Here is a 19,927-nt window from a genome sequence, read left to right as displayed (position 1 = left end):
CTTATAATTTCGATTTTGTTGAGTCGAACCTTTTAAAAATAATCATTAATACTTATGGCAAACTATCAAAAACTTTGAAAAAAACGTTTGTTTTTCGAGAAAAATATTGTAATAATAGTGTAAATATTTATGTGTCGCGAGATGTCAATAAACATACATGTTTCGCGTAGGGATAAGTAAGTCTCGAATATCTTTTAACATTGTACGTAACGAGTCGTGAGTGTCGTCGAATCTAGCGATGGACTATCGTCTCGATCGTTGTCGTGAGATGTCAATCTCCAAACACGTGTCTCGCACAGTGATAAGTATCTGAAATATCATTTAACATCGCGAGTGCCGAATCTAACGACGGACGATCGCCTCGATCTATCTACTGGATTACGCAATCGTCTACCGCGGTTATTTACAATCGAAGTCCGTTGTTTCGCGCATTCGAGTTTTTGTCGTGAAACGTCAATCTCCAAACACATGTTTTGCGCAGTGCATGATAAATTTCGCAAATCGCGAGTGTCGAAACTAGCGATGGACCATCGTCTCGATCTATCCCTTGGATTACGCGGTCGCGTCTACCGCGGCTATTTGCAATCGGAGTCCATCGTTTCGCGCATTCGAGTTTTTGTCGTGAAACGTCAATCTCCAAACACATGTTTTGCGCAGTGCATGATAAATTTCGCAAATCGCGAGTGTCGAAACTAGCGATGGACCATCGTCTCGATCTATCCCTTGGATTACGCGGTCGCGTCTACCGCGGCTATTTGCAATCGGAGTCCATCGCTTCGCGCGCACCAGTAATTGTTGCAGGATACTGTTCTCCAACACGTGTTTCGCGCAACTTGTGCTAAGTGTCGCGAGTGTCTTTCAACATCGTGTGTGACAAGTTGGGATAGTCGAATCTCTAGCGATGAGCGATCTTCTTGATCTACTCATTGGATTATGTGGTCGCGGTCGTGTTTTTTCTTGATTGATATCCATCATATTTTCGGATCTCTATTTTTTATATTTAATTTATATTATTTTATATTCAAGCAAATTCTTTCTAATACATATCACGAATTCTAGAACTCTTTGAGGAAAGGTCGGAACTCTATTAATTATATTGAAAATAAACTGCTGATTTTACAATGCAAATGAAGTGTGAAATAATTCATCAGCTGATATTGCTAGAGATTGAAGTATATATATATATATATATATATATATATATATATATATATTAATATACATATTAATTCATTAAATATGTTTGAAATAAAATAATGTGTGTGTTCGTATATTATAACTTGCTGTCTCGAAGACATCTTTGTTCATTCGAAAAAAAATATTTCGAATACATGCAAGTTATCTTGTCGAGAGAAATGAAAGGTACGTAATGCGCAGTATACAAATCGAATAAAACGATACTATCGCTTCTCACGCCCTTAATTTTCTTACTCCCCTTAATCCGCGTGCCCTCTCGCTCTATTTTGCAAATCTGATGCCGCGGTTAATCTTCGTACTGCATCGTTATTCGATCTGAAAAAATAAATCTTGCGTGAAAAGACCAGAGCGTTTCCGCGGCAATTTGTGGTGCAGAAATATAAAAATTCGAGCAATTTACTCGGCATCGATTGTAATTGTATCGCACAGTGATGTATGTAAGCAAATAAGACGAAAACATTGCATTTTTCTTACTTAAGTGCATTTTTTCTCAACGTTCTTCAAAATTTCTTCTCAAATAATAGGGATACAAATTTATTAATAAAAAAAAGCTTTACTTAATGAATTTTATTATATCATCATATTATATCATAACTCGACAATTTTTTAAATAAAATAATAAATTTAACCAATTTTTTAAAATTCCAGATTTTAAAATATAAATAAATGTATGATTTATTACTATATATTAGGAGAAAAGGGGATTAAAATACAAATATACAAATACTGACACATATATGTAGAGGTAGAGGTATCATTCCTTTCACTGCGACCTTGCCTCGTAGAGGAATTAATAATTCTTACAAGTTCATTTGGCATAATCGCGATACTGTTTTGTGGCAATCAAGTAACAGCGTTCGAAATTACTTGTAAGTTATAACGAAATCGTTCACGCGATAGGTACATCTGTCAGTCGATGCTTTATAGAGATAGAATTAAAAATAACTGCTGCTAATGTTTAAATGACAAGATAAATTGTCAAATTCCGAATTTAAAATTTTTCAATGCTCAATCTATTTATTTACTACTTTGAATAAATATTTAAAGTAATCATAGATAAATGAAAAAAATACAAAATTCTTTTACTTTTTTTTATTTTTATGGCATATTCTGCTTATAAAGCAAAAAACTAATAATGCTATAAATAGATTACGTAAAGTGAATATATAATCCATAGCCTTGACAGATACAAATACTCATTTAAGCTCAAGCACTATTGAAATTCTTTCTATTATTATACACACAGTATTTGAATTAATTTTATTGTATTGGCATTGAAATTATTTTTTCCTTCTCTATAAATCCGTATACATATATATGTGCTTGACTCAATTTAGCTCAATTTAGATTTTCCACGAAGCTTAATACGCAACCATTATAAGTAACTCTGTCATGTTTCGCGCATATTAGCAACGTTTACATCGCATACAATTGTATGCAAAGTCTTTAAAAAAAAGGCAGTCGATCGAACAAATTTCTAGAAGCGAGAGGCTCGATGGAAAACCGAGATTAACTAAGCGTGAGATGAAAAGGGGAAGGATCTCGAAGAGATTTTACACGGTTCTTAAGCGGCAGTTTTTAATCGAGTTAATTTCTCGGAAATGAGTTTATAATGCAGGTAGCCCTGATATAATACCGATAATACACAACAGATCTAAATCTTGTTGGATTTTCCTTTTTGTTCACGCACACGCGATGAACTACGAGTTCATCGACGCGCAAGAAGCGATGCAGAAAGAGAGAAATAATGTTGAAAAGAAAAAAGGAGACGAGAGAAGAAAAAGAGAGAGAAGAGAATGGTGTAGGTAGCTTTTTACATTATAATAACATTAATGGGGGCCGAGGGGCCGCACTTAAGCGTTCGCTTGCTGGCCAGTTCGTCGTTATTAACTGAAAATTACCGAAACCGAAATCTAATTCGCGTAAATACTATAATTTCATCGCATACCGTGGAGTCGGGAGTCGCTCTAAGCATTCGCTCTCTCATTCTCCCCTTGCGATAACGCATTAAATTCTTTGGCTTAATCGCGAGCGAACAAATATAATATCCCCTTGAGATAACGCATCTATTGCTACAAGCAGACTGTATCGATTTTTGATCCTAAGCGCTGCTCATTCTGCAACAATTTTATAACCAGTTTTGCTTTGCACGCAAAGATAACGAAATTGACTAAGGAATAGATGTTTTCTCTCTCTCTCTCTTTCTCTCAATATAGTTTTTTATAGCTATGTTATTATTCAACGAAGCTTTCTATAATATACAAGGTATAATACAAGGTATGAGTTTTAATTTTGTCGATAAAAAAAATATGTTTTCTAACATATTTTTTGTATTGCATTTTAGATATCATTGATAATTGCTAAGAAATAATTCACTCACTCCATTATCATTCTATTACATGGTAGAGTAATTCTGATTGACTAATTACATCTTTAAACGGCAATATGTAAATGGAAATATCGGGAAAGCGCAAATCTTTAATTAACACAAATTCATAAATGTCAAACAACAAATTACTTTCAACATAACTTTACGAAATCGACTGTATCACAATTATGTACTTGGCGTTATCTCGTCGATGTTATTCCCAGCGCGGATTAGTAATGGCTGATTTAAGCCTGGCAAGTATATATGTCGTAATAAATATCGACGGGAACGTGTTTTAGTGCGATTCCATCGTGAAACGGGTAGTATAACCTGCATTGACGTTACTTAATTTACCGCAAACTCGATCTTACGAGGACCCATTTATTTCTCTCTATCGGCGGTTGCGCGCGCGCCTTGACAATATCATGAATGTTCAATTAGATACGTCATGCTTGATTAGAAACGATAGAGCAGATTGCATGGCCGATGGTTTATTTTGATGATGCCGAGAGATATTGCTTTGTTGACACGAGCGATAAAATTGCAGAGTATTAATTTACGTGCGTGTTACATTTATTCGTTATTTATTTATTATTACGTTCAAACATACACATACTTGATATTCGATCAGAAATATGTATGTGATATTTCAATATCATCGCAAAATTAAATTTCAAGCGAACGTGATGAAATCTTATTTTATACTTAACTTTAATTTTGATTTTATTTTGATAGAATTTTTTTTTTTTAATTTTTTTAATTTTCAAGATTATAATTACAAAAATTCAAGCAAATACTTCTTAATTAGCGTGCAGAAGTTCTGGCTGCGAATGCAATACTGCTATGTCCAGGTGAAACGAAACTTCAAAAACTGCATCGTTTCTGTTACATTTGCGCGCCATTAGCGTCATGGCGTTATACACATATACGTACATTGCGTGTGTGCGATTTATGGTCGTAGCAATCAACCAATTAGCTAAATCATTGTGATTGCTTACGCGAACGCGACGGTACGCAGTGCGCACCGTAGACGACAGCAGCGGCTGTTAATTAAACGCTAATCCATACCGCGAATGGTAATTAAGTTTTCGCGGTCTTTTCTATCACGAGATTTTTTGTGATCCATGCGGATCATGTAAAATATCGCTATATTCTTTCTTCTTTTCTTTCTCCTCAACCATTATGTCAGTGAAATCATATCTATTCGCGCACATATGAAGTATCCTTCTGAGCTTAAATGTTATCTAGATATTTAGATAACATTTTGGTTTAATATAAAAAGAAGATCTTTGATAACCAGAGATAGCATTTTTTTATTCTCACAATATTTTAAATTAAATTAATTAAAACAATATTAAATCAATGTTAATATTAAGTGAAGCCTCTGGGGATGTAAATGGAAAGTTTTGCATTTCTAAAAAAAAATTTTTATGCGAGACGAAAATGAAAATACAGTTATACCGTATTATACATCTGTACATGAAGGCTCGTGTGAACGACACTTAATATAGTCTTCGCGGATATAGTCTTTTTGCGCCGCGGTTCACGTACCTCGACCGACGACGCGACGCGCGCTTCTCGGTGAGTTGTTTCTACATCGAATCATACTTGCAAATTCGCGCTAATAGACGCATCAGTGCATCCTGCGACACGGACTCGGGTCGTATTCGATCCCTCGCGCGCGATAATAAGCGGCAATTATGAATTATCGGCGAGTCCTCTGCATTCGATAACGCCCCGCAGATAGCGCCGGATATGTGTACCTTCCGGATACGGGCGATGTATCTGCGTGTTCGATGTACCGCGAATGCGCTTGTAAGCTCCCGCTCGTCGGTTCTCTTTTAATGCCTCGAAGAGCGCGGTAAGATTGCGAGATACGAAACAGCTGAGCGCGCCCCGGACGTGCGCGGGCAACCTTTGACCCTTTACGTTATCCATCCCTCTACCTTTGAGTATTTTTTTATCTGGCCGGAACAAATAATCTTAACTCATCCGCTGTTATTTAAAGGGGAAAGGTAAAATTGTTTATATCCGCGCTTTTTTATCCGTTATTATGTATATGAGAAACACGATTAACTTGTTTCACAGATATACATTCTATATATTTGCTATTTTAATTTAACAACGCGCGTATTTCACCCAATTATGTAATAACTTCGTAATTAAACCGCAATGAAGAACACGAACGTTGTAAAATGATTTCTTGGTAGACCGATTACGACTCCGGGCTCTATTGATTCGTATAATTTCGCACGATTCAATCGATTTCGATTTCTCGTGGTCCATTATGAAACGAAAAGACTGACTCATTGTCAGACGGTGATTTACGTAAGTGTGTAATATCGATTCAATCGTTAATCAGCATCGCGGCAAAAACAGATAAATAGATTTTTTGCTAGTCTTATATATCGCAGAGTTTTTTCTTGCAATAAATCGTCGAAAGGATAATTTATCTTTTCTCGGCAATAAATGTTTGACAAATGAAGGTAATCCAAAATTAAATCAAATCTCGCAAATTAAAGTACACTGTAAATTCTTATACCGCATTAAGATTAATAACAAGATACGCTTGTACCGATCGGATTATTTTACAATTTTATCGCACCGTGTACTTTCAGCCAAGGCGAGATATAATCTTTTTTTCGCGTGATATTTACGGCCTCGATCTCGTGATTTAGCACGAATCTGTTTTGCCAACTGCCTGGCAATGATCCGTAAAATAGATCCTGCCGTTCCACTATGCGCAATTGACTCTCTCGACCGCGCGTTCGAGAACCACCGCGTCAAGTATCGGCGGCGCCGCGATCGCGATTGCGTATTTATAAAATGTCCCGCGAACCCGTCCTGCGCTCACGTATATCCGCCGATTATTACGTTATAAAGATTATCGTGTAAACTAGGACGCGTGCTTGTTGGTACGTTTCGCGTATGTACGGACATGTATACGCAACTACTAGTGAACGCCGATGAAACATTATCTGCCGGCGGAGTTGGAGAAAGGCGAGGATTAAACAATGTCATAGGCGTCGACAAGATTTTTCTCAAGATCCCCTCTAATGTTCCATTGCTTATCTTTAAATAAATGCTGCATTTGTAGAAAATATCGATTTCTATATTTTGTTGATAATTGTTAATTTTAATATATTAACACATTAAGCTTTATTAATAGTTATTTAATATTAATTATTAATAATTAATAATAAATAATAAAGCTTAATGTGTTAATATATTAAATGTAAAATTAACAATTATTATTACACCTAATTATTTAATATTAATTGTCCATTTTTTTAGAAAAAATCATTGAAGAAATATTATTTTTTAGCCCTTTCAGTCATATTGATGTTTATAAACATTTAATATATTTTCCATTTGTTATTATAGAAGAAAGCTTATGTCAATTTTAATTCTCTTTCTTTAATCATAATATTCGATATCGAAAGGATTAGAGAATCTTTTGCTATTGTGTGTACGGATATCAAGAAAGTTTCTCTCGCGACGCTCATGAACATCCACGATTGTGTGCCCGAAATGCGATGCCGAATCACGTTTACAACGCGCGATTCTCGTTTACAATCTGCAAATTGGTCCATTATCGACCCGGGGAGAAAGCATCCAGCGACGATTTACGCACACGCGAGTAATTAATGATCGCGGAGATAGCGGCTAGTGTAATTTGCGCGGCATCCGGGGTATCGCTCGATCATCGATCATTCGCGCTGGTTCACCAATCGACGAGGTATGCATGTATTGTATATGCCGGGCGTGTATCACAATGTGCCGATTCGCAAATAAAAATTAATTCGTACATTGTGCGTGGTAGCCGCTTAAGTCACGGCGTACATATATATATATATATATATATGCATATCGTTCCGTTTTGCGCGCGTCCGCGCCTCGATAGTGATCGTTAATGATTTCTGCACACATGATCACCAGGGAATGCCATGTTGCCCGCCGTCGGCGATATTTGCACACACTTCGCCGTGCCTTCATACTTTGATGTACGCGCATACGCGATGTCTGTCAATATAGTAGCCGCAACGGTGTACATTATCGATTATCGCGAGACAGAAAGAGAGAGAGAGAGAGAGAGAGAGAGAGAGAGAACGAGAGATCTTCCCAAAGATAGATGTGGTTCGGTCTCCTTTAATCGTCACCACATGCACGAGGGATATTTAACGATCATTAACGACTAAAACGAGAATTCCGCTGACTAATATAAATAAATATAAGTAGAGACAAATATATGTATATATGATATTTTCTCAATATGTAGCGTACATTGCGTCTTGTATATAGATAAAAATTTGTAATTAACTGTCGTGAAATGGATTGGAAGGTCGAGAATGTTGCAATACACTCGTAATGATTTATCGACTACCACAAAATTATTTTTGATTATTTTTGATTATTCGGTAATTTTTGCATCTCATGGATTGATTCTTATATATTGAATTCTAAATGATGAAAGGAAACTCGAGTTGATAGAATTTAATATTCAATGTCTGTTTGTCTAAGAAAGTATTAACTTTTTCAATTATCAATTTTCTGAGAATGGAATTATTCTTTTAGCGCCTTTAATGTATAGCGTTATAAACGTAGAAAGACATATAAATGAACATAAAGATTATTTCCACGTGTTTGCACGACAAAAATTTCGATCAGCTCTTCTGAAATATTTCCATGACTTTGCATCAATTTCTATCGACTTTTTGTCAAAAAACGTGGACTAATCGGGCGCATGTTCGTTAATCAATAATGATCCTCTAGGCCTAGGCAGATGCGCCGTCTGTCGATCGTCGATAGGGATTCGCAAACGATCATTAGGCGTTTCGTGAAAGAAGATCTCTGCGCGAGGCAATCGGCACGTGTGATAAATCACACGCATATCCCATTGCAAAGTTTAGCGACGTGCAAAATATAATTGGCCGCGCGCTTCAATCTACAATCTAAATTCATAGCTGCGCATCGAAGGTTTTGCCCGTACGCTAATAGCGCCGCTCGTCTTCGTTTTTGCCGGGTGCACCTTGATCCCGTATAATTAGAGGTCGCGTTTTTATTCCTCCGAAATTGATGAAGTTGCTGCAAATTATGCAAATCTGTTTCCGATCGAGTTGATTCATTTTCTATTGCGTAATTGTTGACATAATATTACAGGAATACATAATATTAAAGAAGCGCGTAAGAACACGTGCAAGATATTTAAAATAAGAGAAAGAAAAAAGTGCTGAACAATTTAAAAAATTATTTTAATGATTATGTGTATATATAATTGAATAATTTTTATTAAAAGCTGCGAACATTCGAGACGTTAATATTCCCAGTCGTACGTGGACGTTCCGTAGCGAGACCCCCTGCTAGAACGATCGCAAAATTTCGAGACGTTCAACGGATTAACAAATTCGGTTGTAAATGCGCTCCTTGCATGCGACAGCGCCACGGCGTGTGTCGTCGTCGCCTTCATCCCGGCATATAAATCTCGCGAATTGCCCGGCCCGGCTGCATTAATACGCGACGCATCGTTGTCTCGTGCATTAGTCTTGTCCTTGCACGGCGATTCTGAGAACACACACAACGACAAACCACGACGACGACGCTCGCAGCGTGTGTTTTCTTCTTTTTTTTTTTTACATCCTCTTTTGCCTGCGAAAGAGCGTGTACCGGCTGCTAGTCGGCAGATCTTGGGCACACAGTCACAATTATCCACGGCAGTTAATTACCAGCGGTGTCACTATCAATTATTAAATCACGTTCTTTTGTGGTAGGCACATACATGTGTTCGCGATGCACGCTTCTATTGCGGTAAAAATTGCGCATCCAACTGAATAATTGGCGACGACGCGCCAGCGATTAATTTCGCCTCCCGATGTATTGTAAGAAGGTGCGTGTGATGACATCAATGTCGTGCTCGCTTAATTATACGATATGTGAGACAGGGATAAATTTTTTATATCGCTCGATATAAACCGTCGCATGTGACATACATATAGAATGTGATCGAAGAGATTCCGAAAACACATGGCAAACGGTTTCCTCTGGAAAATTTCAAACAAAGAGAAATTTATTTCAAAGAATAGTTCTCTTAAAATTGCACGTTAATATTATTATTTTATGATTTTTATTATTATATATTTCCCACACATTAAAAGTCACAAATCAGGTTCTAGAAAAATATTTAAAAAAAAAAAAGAAAAATTACAAACATTAATCATATTTAATTCGACGATGCAAGAAAGATTCATTGCAGTAATTAACTTATTATTTGTTTATTGCTATTTTTTTTTTTTTTTTTAGAATTTTATTTAAATCGTTGATTCACGTATCATCATTCTTATATTGAGTTACGGCAATCAAGACGAGAGGGGTGTCGTCTTTTTATCTCATTACAACGATCTAATACATCAATTTAAAAATATTAATGCGACACGTTCGTGATTGCCTTCGACGAGCAAAAAATGCAGTACGTTTTTTATCCGTACGCAATTATTCGCTACTTTCTTGCGCGCGCGGCAATCTGTGCGCCGAGATTGCGCGGCTACTTTTTGCTACTTACACCAACGACGCAGGAATTTGATTTAGCGCACACGGCAATTCGCGCGAATCTGATCGTGCGCATACGCGCGCTATTATATTAGTACTACACTGTATCGCGGTGTGTGCCCGCCATTCTGGTGGCCGCGTCGCGAATGGAAATAGCGGAGAAACGCTCACCGGCTCTCTTGATTAATGGCGGGTAATTACGGTTTTTGCCGTCCTTGTAATTGTTAATAATTGGACGTAATCGTTATGCCTTTTTAATCGCATTAGACGAGACACACACGTGGCGTTGCGCAACACAAAAAGAATTGCCGCGACGCCGCGGCGTGTCCTCGTTCGCTGGACGATGACGACGATGACGATGACGATGACGGGACAGGACGGGATGACGACGGAAGTACATTGTCGACCCTTCTCCTTCCTACATCCGGCTACGCGAGTGTGCCATTCGTGAAGTAGATGTGACAATGATTAATATAACAATCATATGTGTGAAAGCGTTTTTATCTTGGTTCCTTTATTAGCACGTTTTGTCAAATTTTTTTATGTTACATATATATAAAATTATTCTTTTAAAATCTTAATATAAGATCTCTATCTGAATACCAGTTTCAATCTTTTATATAACATTTAAAATTAGAAGAGCAATTAAATATCGATTATAAATAGTAAATGAAGTCATCGATTACAATTACGTCAAGAAAGTATGCGATCACGAATTTTATGTTCTCGTCGATCATCGTAGCACATATCGAGCATCGAAGCATCTCGCTCTCTTCGTCCTCGCGTTCTTTTATTGCTGCGAAAGAATAATAATAGCGGCGATGCGTCGGGCGCGAATAAGGCCAGAGCTATTTTGCATAATTGTCGAAGAGTATACCGCCGGCGCAATCAAGAAATGAGTCAGCTTTTTGGAAGCGGCCGGGCAAATTTCACCTTGTAAGAACCCGATGCGCCGCCCCTTCGCAGGTTGTTCTTAAGCATTAATTCGAGCCCCTTCGAAGGGTAACTCGCGAGCGTAAGACCATCCCGCGGCAAAAACTTTAATGGGCCTTATTACGCATCGGCCTTGCACGATTAATTAAATATTCGTTCATTTATAGCAAATGGACCGCGACCGGATAATTATCTATAACATCGATACTTAATAAGCATTTGAAATCGCCATCAACGGCTAGATAAATAGAAATAAATTAATAATTAATTTTTTTCTCGACTCTTGCTGCTTGCCTTGATCTCTTAATCGTTGGTATTGTAATTAAAAAATTAGAGATATAATTATTGTTTGATACTTTATAACGTAGTAGTAAGATATTTCAGAATTAAATATAAGAGATCGTTAGAAATACATTTAAATTGCTAATTTTATTATTAATGCCAACAAATTTGCATCTCACGTTACTAAAAATGCGATAATATTATTGCTTTCTTTCAGTAGTACACAATAATTGAGAAGTTATACAATAACTTGGTTAATTTAGACTTGCATATTGTAATTTGCATTAATTCTTGATATTTATAATGTTTACCTCTGACGTTAATGAAGCTTTTTTTCTAATTTCTGAATTAATTTAAAAGTTACAGAAAATTTGCTATTGCACTGCGTATATTAAACTATTTAATTTTCATATAACGTGAAGCTTTATAAAATATTTTTTAAATCATAAATTTAGTAATATTTAAAAATAGAAAGATAAAAATTTTGAAAAATTAAGCAGTAACTTTCTTTCAATAACTATAGATCAAATATACAAGTTTTATTATAATATATATCATTTTGAATTTCTGATTTTTTTTTTGTTCTTTCGAAGCATCTTAAAAGCGATTAACTTGATGCTGAGAAGCTTATAAATATTCATTTATGCTTTCGACAATTCTATCTTCTTAAATCTGCCTGGTAATCAGTCAATCGTATCGCAAACACTATGCAAGATGTATCATCAAGTAGCGCATGACCGTGCACAAACTTGATATACAAATTCGAAAAGTAAATAAGTCGATCGCGCGTAAGTACATCCCGTGTCTCGGAGGAAAAAATCGCAAGACTAATTAACTATCTGGCCGCTGACCAGGTCGAAGCAACGTAATGTCCGTGGAAGGAGGTAAGGGGATAGAGAGGATCAGGTTTTCTACCGGTTTTCCAAATCCATTTATGCATCTTCGCCGTCGTCAGCGCGATGGCAGCCCCCGCGTTTCTTCGCGCAGAGCCGTTTGATTTATGCGCGACGCTTAAGGGCCGATTACTCTACCTCCGCGCAACTTTATCTAGTCATCAATCATCGGCTCGCAAGAAGTCCAGACCACTCCCGTGCCCGGGCACGGTGTGCGATCGCGCGACATGCGCGATGTAAACTGCAGCGTACACTCGATATGTACGCGGTTACTTATGCGCGTTCCGTGACAAAACACCATGCGAAATCATGTCGGCATTTATAGAACGATTGCCAGTCCCTCAGCGAATTTCATTTAACTTGCATTGCGGGAGGTTAATTTGGCGGTTAATCCCGTTTAGAAAATGTAGACAAGACTGATCTCTCAATGTGATTGCGATTTAATACGATCATCAAAGTTTGTAGTTGAATAAATAAATGTTTATCTCGATTGAATTTTATAAAGAAAAATCTTTTTACTCGAGAGGTATGTCATATTATGAATAATTTTTTTTACTGTCTCCTCTAGGATATAGAAAGTGTATCACAAATTTGCAAAAATATTTTGAAAATGTCTTGCATATATGTATACACGATGCATGTATTATTCAAAAAGTCTTGGACATCCTTAAAAAATAAATATTCTAGAAACAAGAATTTCCAAGTCTACAGAAATTAAGAAAAAAAAAAAATTTACGCGATCTAGTCGACAATTTTCGCGACAAGAGCACGAATATTGTCGTCGACACTTCGCGCGCCATAAACATCTGTTATGATGAGAGAGGCTTGACAGACCTTCTCGCGACCCGGTCGCGACGGTACCAGAGTCCACGGGTTTCCCATTGTTTCGCCTCTCCAACGGAATTCTAATTAAGGAGATCGGTCAGATAGTGACGCGCGGAAGCGTTCTAGCGGCGCGCTAGAGGGTTATTAGACTTTTCTCGGCGATGGAAAGGAGTAGTGGTACGGCGGGATGGTGGGGCGGTGGACGCCTGCCGAGGCCTGCAATTATTATTCAATTTCCGTAACTGCGCTTATCTTATAACCCGATGTCACAACCGTGGCGGGAGAGCGCGCTCGCCTGTGTAAGCCGGTAAGCCGGGGAACGAGCAGCGCGGAGCAATCGCAATTGCAGGGGGTCGCAATTAAAGCCCATTAGTGTACTGCGACGGTGACGGCGTGATGGCTGCACATGCATCGTGTTCTGATATGAGTGCGAGAGACAGAGAGAGAGAGAGGTCGCAATTTTCGAGCCATGCCATGACACCCTTGACATTCTTCGCCGCGTGCTCTCTTGCAATTGCATCTTTCACCGACCAACCGCGACGACACGTCGTTACTCTAATGTCATAAGATAGTAACTGATGAGCTTCTTCGTTCTCTAGAGACGTATCGCAAATTTATTCACTGGATTTCGAAACGAAACACGTAACGTGTTTTTAGAATTGTTATTTTTAATTTGATCAACGATTTGAAAAAGACATTTCTTCGAAAGAAAATTAAATAATTTGAGAATTTGTAAGAAGCATTTCTGCTAATTTTTTCACACATAAAAGTCGGAAGTTTCAAATTAAAATACTACGCACACATAATAATGCTATAAAATTATAAAAATCGTCGAGCGTGAATTTTTTCTTTTTTTGACACCTATCTAGTGTACTAAATTACTAGGTGTCAAGTTAGCAGCGTTGCTGTATGCGATTCTAACTTGAGTTCGGGCAGGATTCAGGAAGGTTCGGCCGAGATGCTACTCGATATAACGCCGATAACCATCGTCGCCATGGTCATGGTCGGTTACGGCGACATGCGTCGTCTTCAGTTCTTTAATCGCGTTCCGAAAAGCCGCGGAGCGCATCGAACCGGTGCCCCGTGTGACCCCATGTGCTGGGGAATAAACTGCCGCGGAATAATTAGTCGGGGCAGCCGTGAGTCGGCGTTAAATGCATCGTGCAGGATGTCCTTTGTCCCGGCGAACGCGTCGTGAAGTTGAAGTGATCGTTAGCTAACATAAGTTATTTTTCTATGAATATCCATTATCTGCGGTGGTTTCTTTATAAATGCAGGGTCCAACAGAATTATATGAATAAAACTCATTTTTCCAAACTCCTTATATGAATAAAAATAATGAAAATAATAGTGACAGATAAAATATATACGAATTAATATATATTTTGGTAGACATATATATTAAATATAAAAATATTTTTGATATTTTTCGTTAAAAATTAAATTTTTTTGAAAATTAAACTTGGACGCTATATATATATATATATATATATATATATATATATATATATATAGCGTCCAAGTTTAATTTTCAAAAAAATTTAATTTTTTAACGAAAAATATCAAAATTATTTTTGATGAAATATTTATCAAATGAGAATTATGTGATAGAGAGATATTAATAGTTCGCGTAATTATCAGCACAATTAATCCCTTGTCAAAAAAGACATCGTTTCACGTCAAGAAACATAGGTCGCGGTTTGTTTTGGATTGTGCCATGAGCATTCCGATGATTCTTGAAAATAGGCCTCGCCGATTGCGATACGGACCGCGGTTTTTCGCGGTTTCTTTTTCTCTCGCGCGCGCGGTCAGCTTTTTCTCTCCCGCTTCCTGGAAACCGGCAGGATTAATCCGTCACAGATTCGGTGGAGATCCAGAAAGCAATTTGCTTCTCTCTCCCTTTCTCCTTTTTTCTTCCATACCGCGTCCACCAGTCTCTTTTCGACCGAGGGAAGCAGCTGCACCGTGCGGACTTCCAACGAATCTGGGTGTCGGATTCTCGGAGTTTCATGGTTTTCGTGGCGCTATCCCACTGCTATCTTTCGGACCGCGGTAATGTGCTTGCCTTGTCTGCGATTAATCCGAGACCTCGGGTCCGCTGGACCCACGATACGCGTGAGTCCTTGGAATTCGTCGAAAGATACTCCTGCAACGAGCTCGCCGAAACTTTTCTACATTTCCTATAACAATCATTCAACACGTGATGAAAATCCCAGCGTTTTTCGGATATATTTCGAGTATGACATGATAAAAAAAATATCTCTTTTCTTTTTTAAATTAGTTAAAAATATTTTTTATATATTCTCTATGAAAATATGTATCTTCCTTAAATGTATATTTAATACACAATTAATTATCTCTAGATAATGCTGAAAAATTTTCTAATATGTAATAATTGAGTCCAGTGATAATAAATAATAATCATAGATAATATAATGTCAATTTGATGGATATTTTTGTAAACGAACTTTGCATATATAAATATAAATATAATGTATGTTTTGTGTATGTAATATTTATTTTATTATCACGTCTTTAAAAAAAATAATTATTTATCACTTTTCTTAAAATTATTAACTATTATATTTCTAGAATTAAATTAATAATAAAATTCTATTTTATAGATTCTTTTTTTTTCTTTATATATTATAAAAATTATATTAAAATATGTGTTCGAATCATGACGCAGGAATTATTGAATTTTTAGAAATGGCTTAATCGACAAGAGATGAAAAGGGTATTTTTCTCTCTCTCTCTTTCTTGATTAAATTGTGCCGAGTTCTTCAATGGAGATCTTGAGAAAAAGGGATACTTATGGACGTGCCATTCGTCCTGCGATGTTCTTTCCACCGTTTCTCGGTGTTGTATCATGCGAGGATCATCGGATGTTATCTTCGGCCGCAGGAATGCGGTCGCAGGTACGAAAATACAAATAAGAACTCGCGGTGTCGACACTTCGAATTAGGATCGAGAGAGCCTTTTAGATTTTATCTCAGATTAGAGGCCGGACCGCGCAGCCACGTGCCGGCGCAAGCGGAGACACATTGTTAATTCCCAAAGGACTACCGACCATCATACCGCGATCCGCTCATTAACCGGTTACGTTAATGAGCCGATACATCTACTCGGTCGCCGAATTCATTTTACGTCGCGATTTATTAATCGACCGATAAATAGAGCGAGATGAGCGAAATTGAGATGATCGTGGATTGGCGGTGCCAATTGAGCATTGATAATCGAGTATGCTCGGTAATGCGTGAATTTGTAAAGTTTAAACTTTGTATAATTTAATGGATTACTTCTATCGCTTTTAATTATTATAATAAATCGAATAGATGAAACGCGAGAACGTAATTCAGAAATTTAAAGCTATACAATACTCAAGCAAGGAAATGAAGAATCTTAAGACATTTTTTAACGCTTTATATATTATATAATACATTTAAAGGATATCGGCAAACGTTGGGAACGTTAAAGCAGAAGGACTCCGTTCCTGTCTGCGCGATATCGTACAGGAACGTGGCGTCCTACGTGGAAAAGAAACGAGCTTGTCTTCGTCCCTTCGTCCTGTCGTTTTTTCGGAGGACAAGAACAGCCAGGGAATTCGCGGGCCACCCATCGGGCGCGCTTCCCGACGTCGAAAAGAATCGGAACGTTCCCGACAGGTTACACGGAATTGACTCGTCGCCCGCGAATTCCCGGCGAGCAAGAAGAGGATGAAAGAAGGTGGACGGCGATACGGGGACGCGGACGGTGACTTTATGTTAAATGGATTAGACAGCGGTATGCGAGCTCTCGATGGATTGCCTTTCCCCGCGCTTCTTACGCTTCTTGTTCCCCGGCTCCGAGGCCCTGACTCGGACGATCGTTGTCTTCTCGGAACAGGTTCGATCCGAGGATCCTTGCAGGCTAAAGCTCAGGTGGCGCTAATTGCCTCCTCGAAGAGCAAGTTAATCGATGAATTCCGACGACGCGTTGCAAGAAAGTAATGAAGATCGTGACACCGATCGTTCGCCAACGGAAGCGAACACCGTTGCATCTTATAATGTCAACTCCTGGCAACACACATACACGCGTACATACATGTTTGTCAACGCCGTCAAACGTGTCTGAAGTATTCATATCGAAGCTAGAATCTTCAAGTCATTGCGGGAGGATGACTTGCAAGTCATGTCGAGATAAGAACGGATAGAATCTTTACTAAACAAAAGGGTTATAAAGAATAATAATGACTAGTACACTCGTTACAAAAATTTAATATCAAAATTATTTGCAACAATAAATTTTTAACCAATGAACTAGGGTTTAAAAAAAAAAAATAAAATGCGAAAAATTCGATTAAATATAAATAAAAATATCTTTATAACAAAACTTTATATTTTATACATTTTTGATTGATTCTAAAAATAATATTAATTTAAATTAGATATGAATTTTTGTGACTCTTTGTAGCTCTTTGTAAATTTATTCTATATACTTGAAGAAAACGGACTTTTGTGCGTTTTATCGTACATATATAATACTTTATAATAACTCTATAATAATCGGTAATTAAAAAAAATACACACGAATAAAATTGAAATGAAGCTACTGACCATGAAACTAAGTGCAATTATTTGCAATGCTAATTTTAAATTATAGAAAATAACCGAATGACTAATATTGCATACAATGTTGCATACAAAAATTTCCATTCTATTAACATATTCAACATTATTATAATTAGTTATATTATATACATTATATTGCATTATATACATGTAATCGCATTTTGTTCTTACATTACTCTATCTAATCATTTGTTAAATTGTAAGTCATTATATGCTGCTATCGGTAATTAACTAATTTATAGCAGTATATATTTATTGTATGTATTGCAAAATGTATTGCGGAATGAAAAAAAAAAATTTGCGAATTAATAGAAAGAATAGAAATGCAATCTTAAATGTAAAAATAGAAAGAGACGTACGTTATAAATATTCACAAATAATTGGATAATTGATATTGAAAAAGAGAGAGAACAAAGTTTGTGAAGTTGTTGAATAATTGGTTTCACATACATTAGAGAGTAGGAAATATATTATTTTCCACTTCATTTTATTCGTATTCGTATTTTTAATGTAAAAATCTTAAAGTACGCGTCATTTCCGAAGAAGAGTGCAATCAATGATGGGAGAGTCTACGAGAGAGAATACGTAATGCGCGCAATCGGCAACTACACGCCGATGAACGATCCTTTTTTACATTCCACGGACTGTTCTCTTGCGCCATAAAAGTCCGCACAGGTGTGTTCGACCTAAACGCGACGACCTTCGCGGAACCTGAGCGAGATTTTTTTTTTCATCGCGGGTCCCTTATACGAGAATCGAGCTCGCGGATTCCCCAACCGCATCGGGGTGCGATTATAAGAAAACATCCGAGATTATGCCGAGGATGCTGGGCCGACTTCATGAATTAAAGAGGGAGGCGCGCGCCATTGACGACGACACGTCGGACGCGATTTCTTGCCTCGATCTTCGTTCGATTGTCGATTTATATCTTTGCAGTAATTATTCTCTCAAATATCTTGCGTCCTTTCTCGTCACGTAAATATCACCAATGTCCTTTTCTTAACTTCTCATTCTTTTCTACTTACTCGTTCAATCGATCGGTTGTTTCTCTGTTTTTTTTTCTCCTTTCTCTGTTCTCTTTCATCCTTCGATTTGTCCGTTTTTTCTTCACAAATATATATATATCCCTGATTAGCCGAGAGGATCGCTTGATAAAGACGTTTGGACACCGGATAGATGAATCCGCGGAACTATTATCTTTAATCACTTGGCGATCCCTTGATGTCTACGCGTAGATAAACATTGCATATGCTCGTTCTTTCATACTTTTTTCTCGTATTTCGCACACGTCGAGCTTATTTGTCCGAGCGATCATTCACGATCTGTCGCGACAGACAAGGTCTGTTTTTATGTGTTAGTATATAGTGGAGATAAATGAAACGACAAGAATGACATAGAAGTCGATAATCATCTCTCTCTCTCTCTCTCTCTCTCTCTCTCTCTCTTTCAAAAGAGTTATTTTAATAAAATAAATTTTTATAAAGAGATCTAGTGTGACATATGCATTTTTTAATATTAATATTATATTATTAAAAGCTTTCGCTCGAAAAAGTAATATAAGATCCAATAATTAATTAATTCTGATGATATGAAATTTTTATTAAAACATTTTTTGCATTGCACTTGATTACTTTGCTACAACCGTAATAAAATTGGAGGAGTACGTGCATATTCCGACTATCTTATTAATTCTTGCCAAAGTAGTAGACGTTCGAGCGTTTCAGCATCTCGTTTAAACAGCGCGTCTCTAAAAACAATTTCGAGAAACGTAGAAAATTACAAACATATGGCTAGTATTTAATGTCGGAGTATTGCTTTCGAGATAAAAGATTCGCGCACTCTCCCGTCCCGTAGACTACGATGATTAGGTATGCAACTATAGTACTTTCGTTCTTACAAAACGGGTTCATAAATTGATGCATTTACGAGAAATATCCTCGGCGAAATATTTAGCGATACGTATAAATTGCATCATGTTCTAGGCCGATCATAGCATCGCGCGTTTCTATATAAATATGAATAGATTACTTATGTGTGTATCTATAATTTATCTAGCGTGCATGTAGTAGGTGCCTGCGCAAACATTAGAATTTATAATCTCACTTATAATATTTTGTAAAGACGTATCAGCTTATTGAAACGATTGAATTGACATAATCGAATACACTATTGCAAGGTTAATAGAATTAGCATAAATAATACGTTAATCATATTCGCGGCGAAGACGACCGTGAACGATACTCGGGTCTCTCTTTTTCTCTTTTTTACTCTCGGAA

The 19,927-nt window shown here is 37.1% G+C and overlaps 1 protein-coding gene and 1 long non-coding RNA gene across 2 annotated transcripts in view; one reads left to right on the top strand and one right to left on the bottom strand.

The window, feature by feature from the left end:
- LOC126850028 (homeobox protein aristaless-like) overlaps nt 1-19,927 on the bottom strand; it is a 106,891-nt gene that overhangs the window by 25,881 nt on the left and 61,083 nt on the right. The gene's annotated exons all lie outside the window — the stretch shown is intronic.
- Nucleotides 1-19,927, top strand: part of LOC126850085 (uncharacterized) — a 106,359-nt gene that overhangs the window by 29,526 nt on the left and 56,906 nt on the right. The window lies entirely within an intron of this gene.

This window comes from Cataglyphis hispanica, chromosome 5 (genome assembly GCF_021464435.1).
Source record: "Cataglyphis hispanica isolate Lineage 1 chromosome 5, ULB_Chis1_1.0, whole genome shotgun sequence".
NCBI classification, from domain to species: Eukaryota; Metazoa; Arthropoda; class Insecta; order Hymenoptera; family Formicidae; genus Cataglyphis; species Cataglyphis hispanica.
Note: the sequence above shows the minus strand (reverse complement) of the source record. Positions and strands in the feature narration are given on the sequence as shown.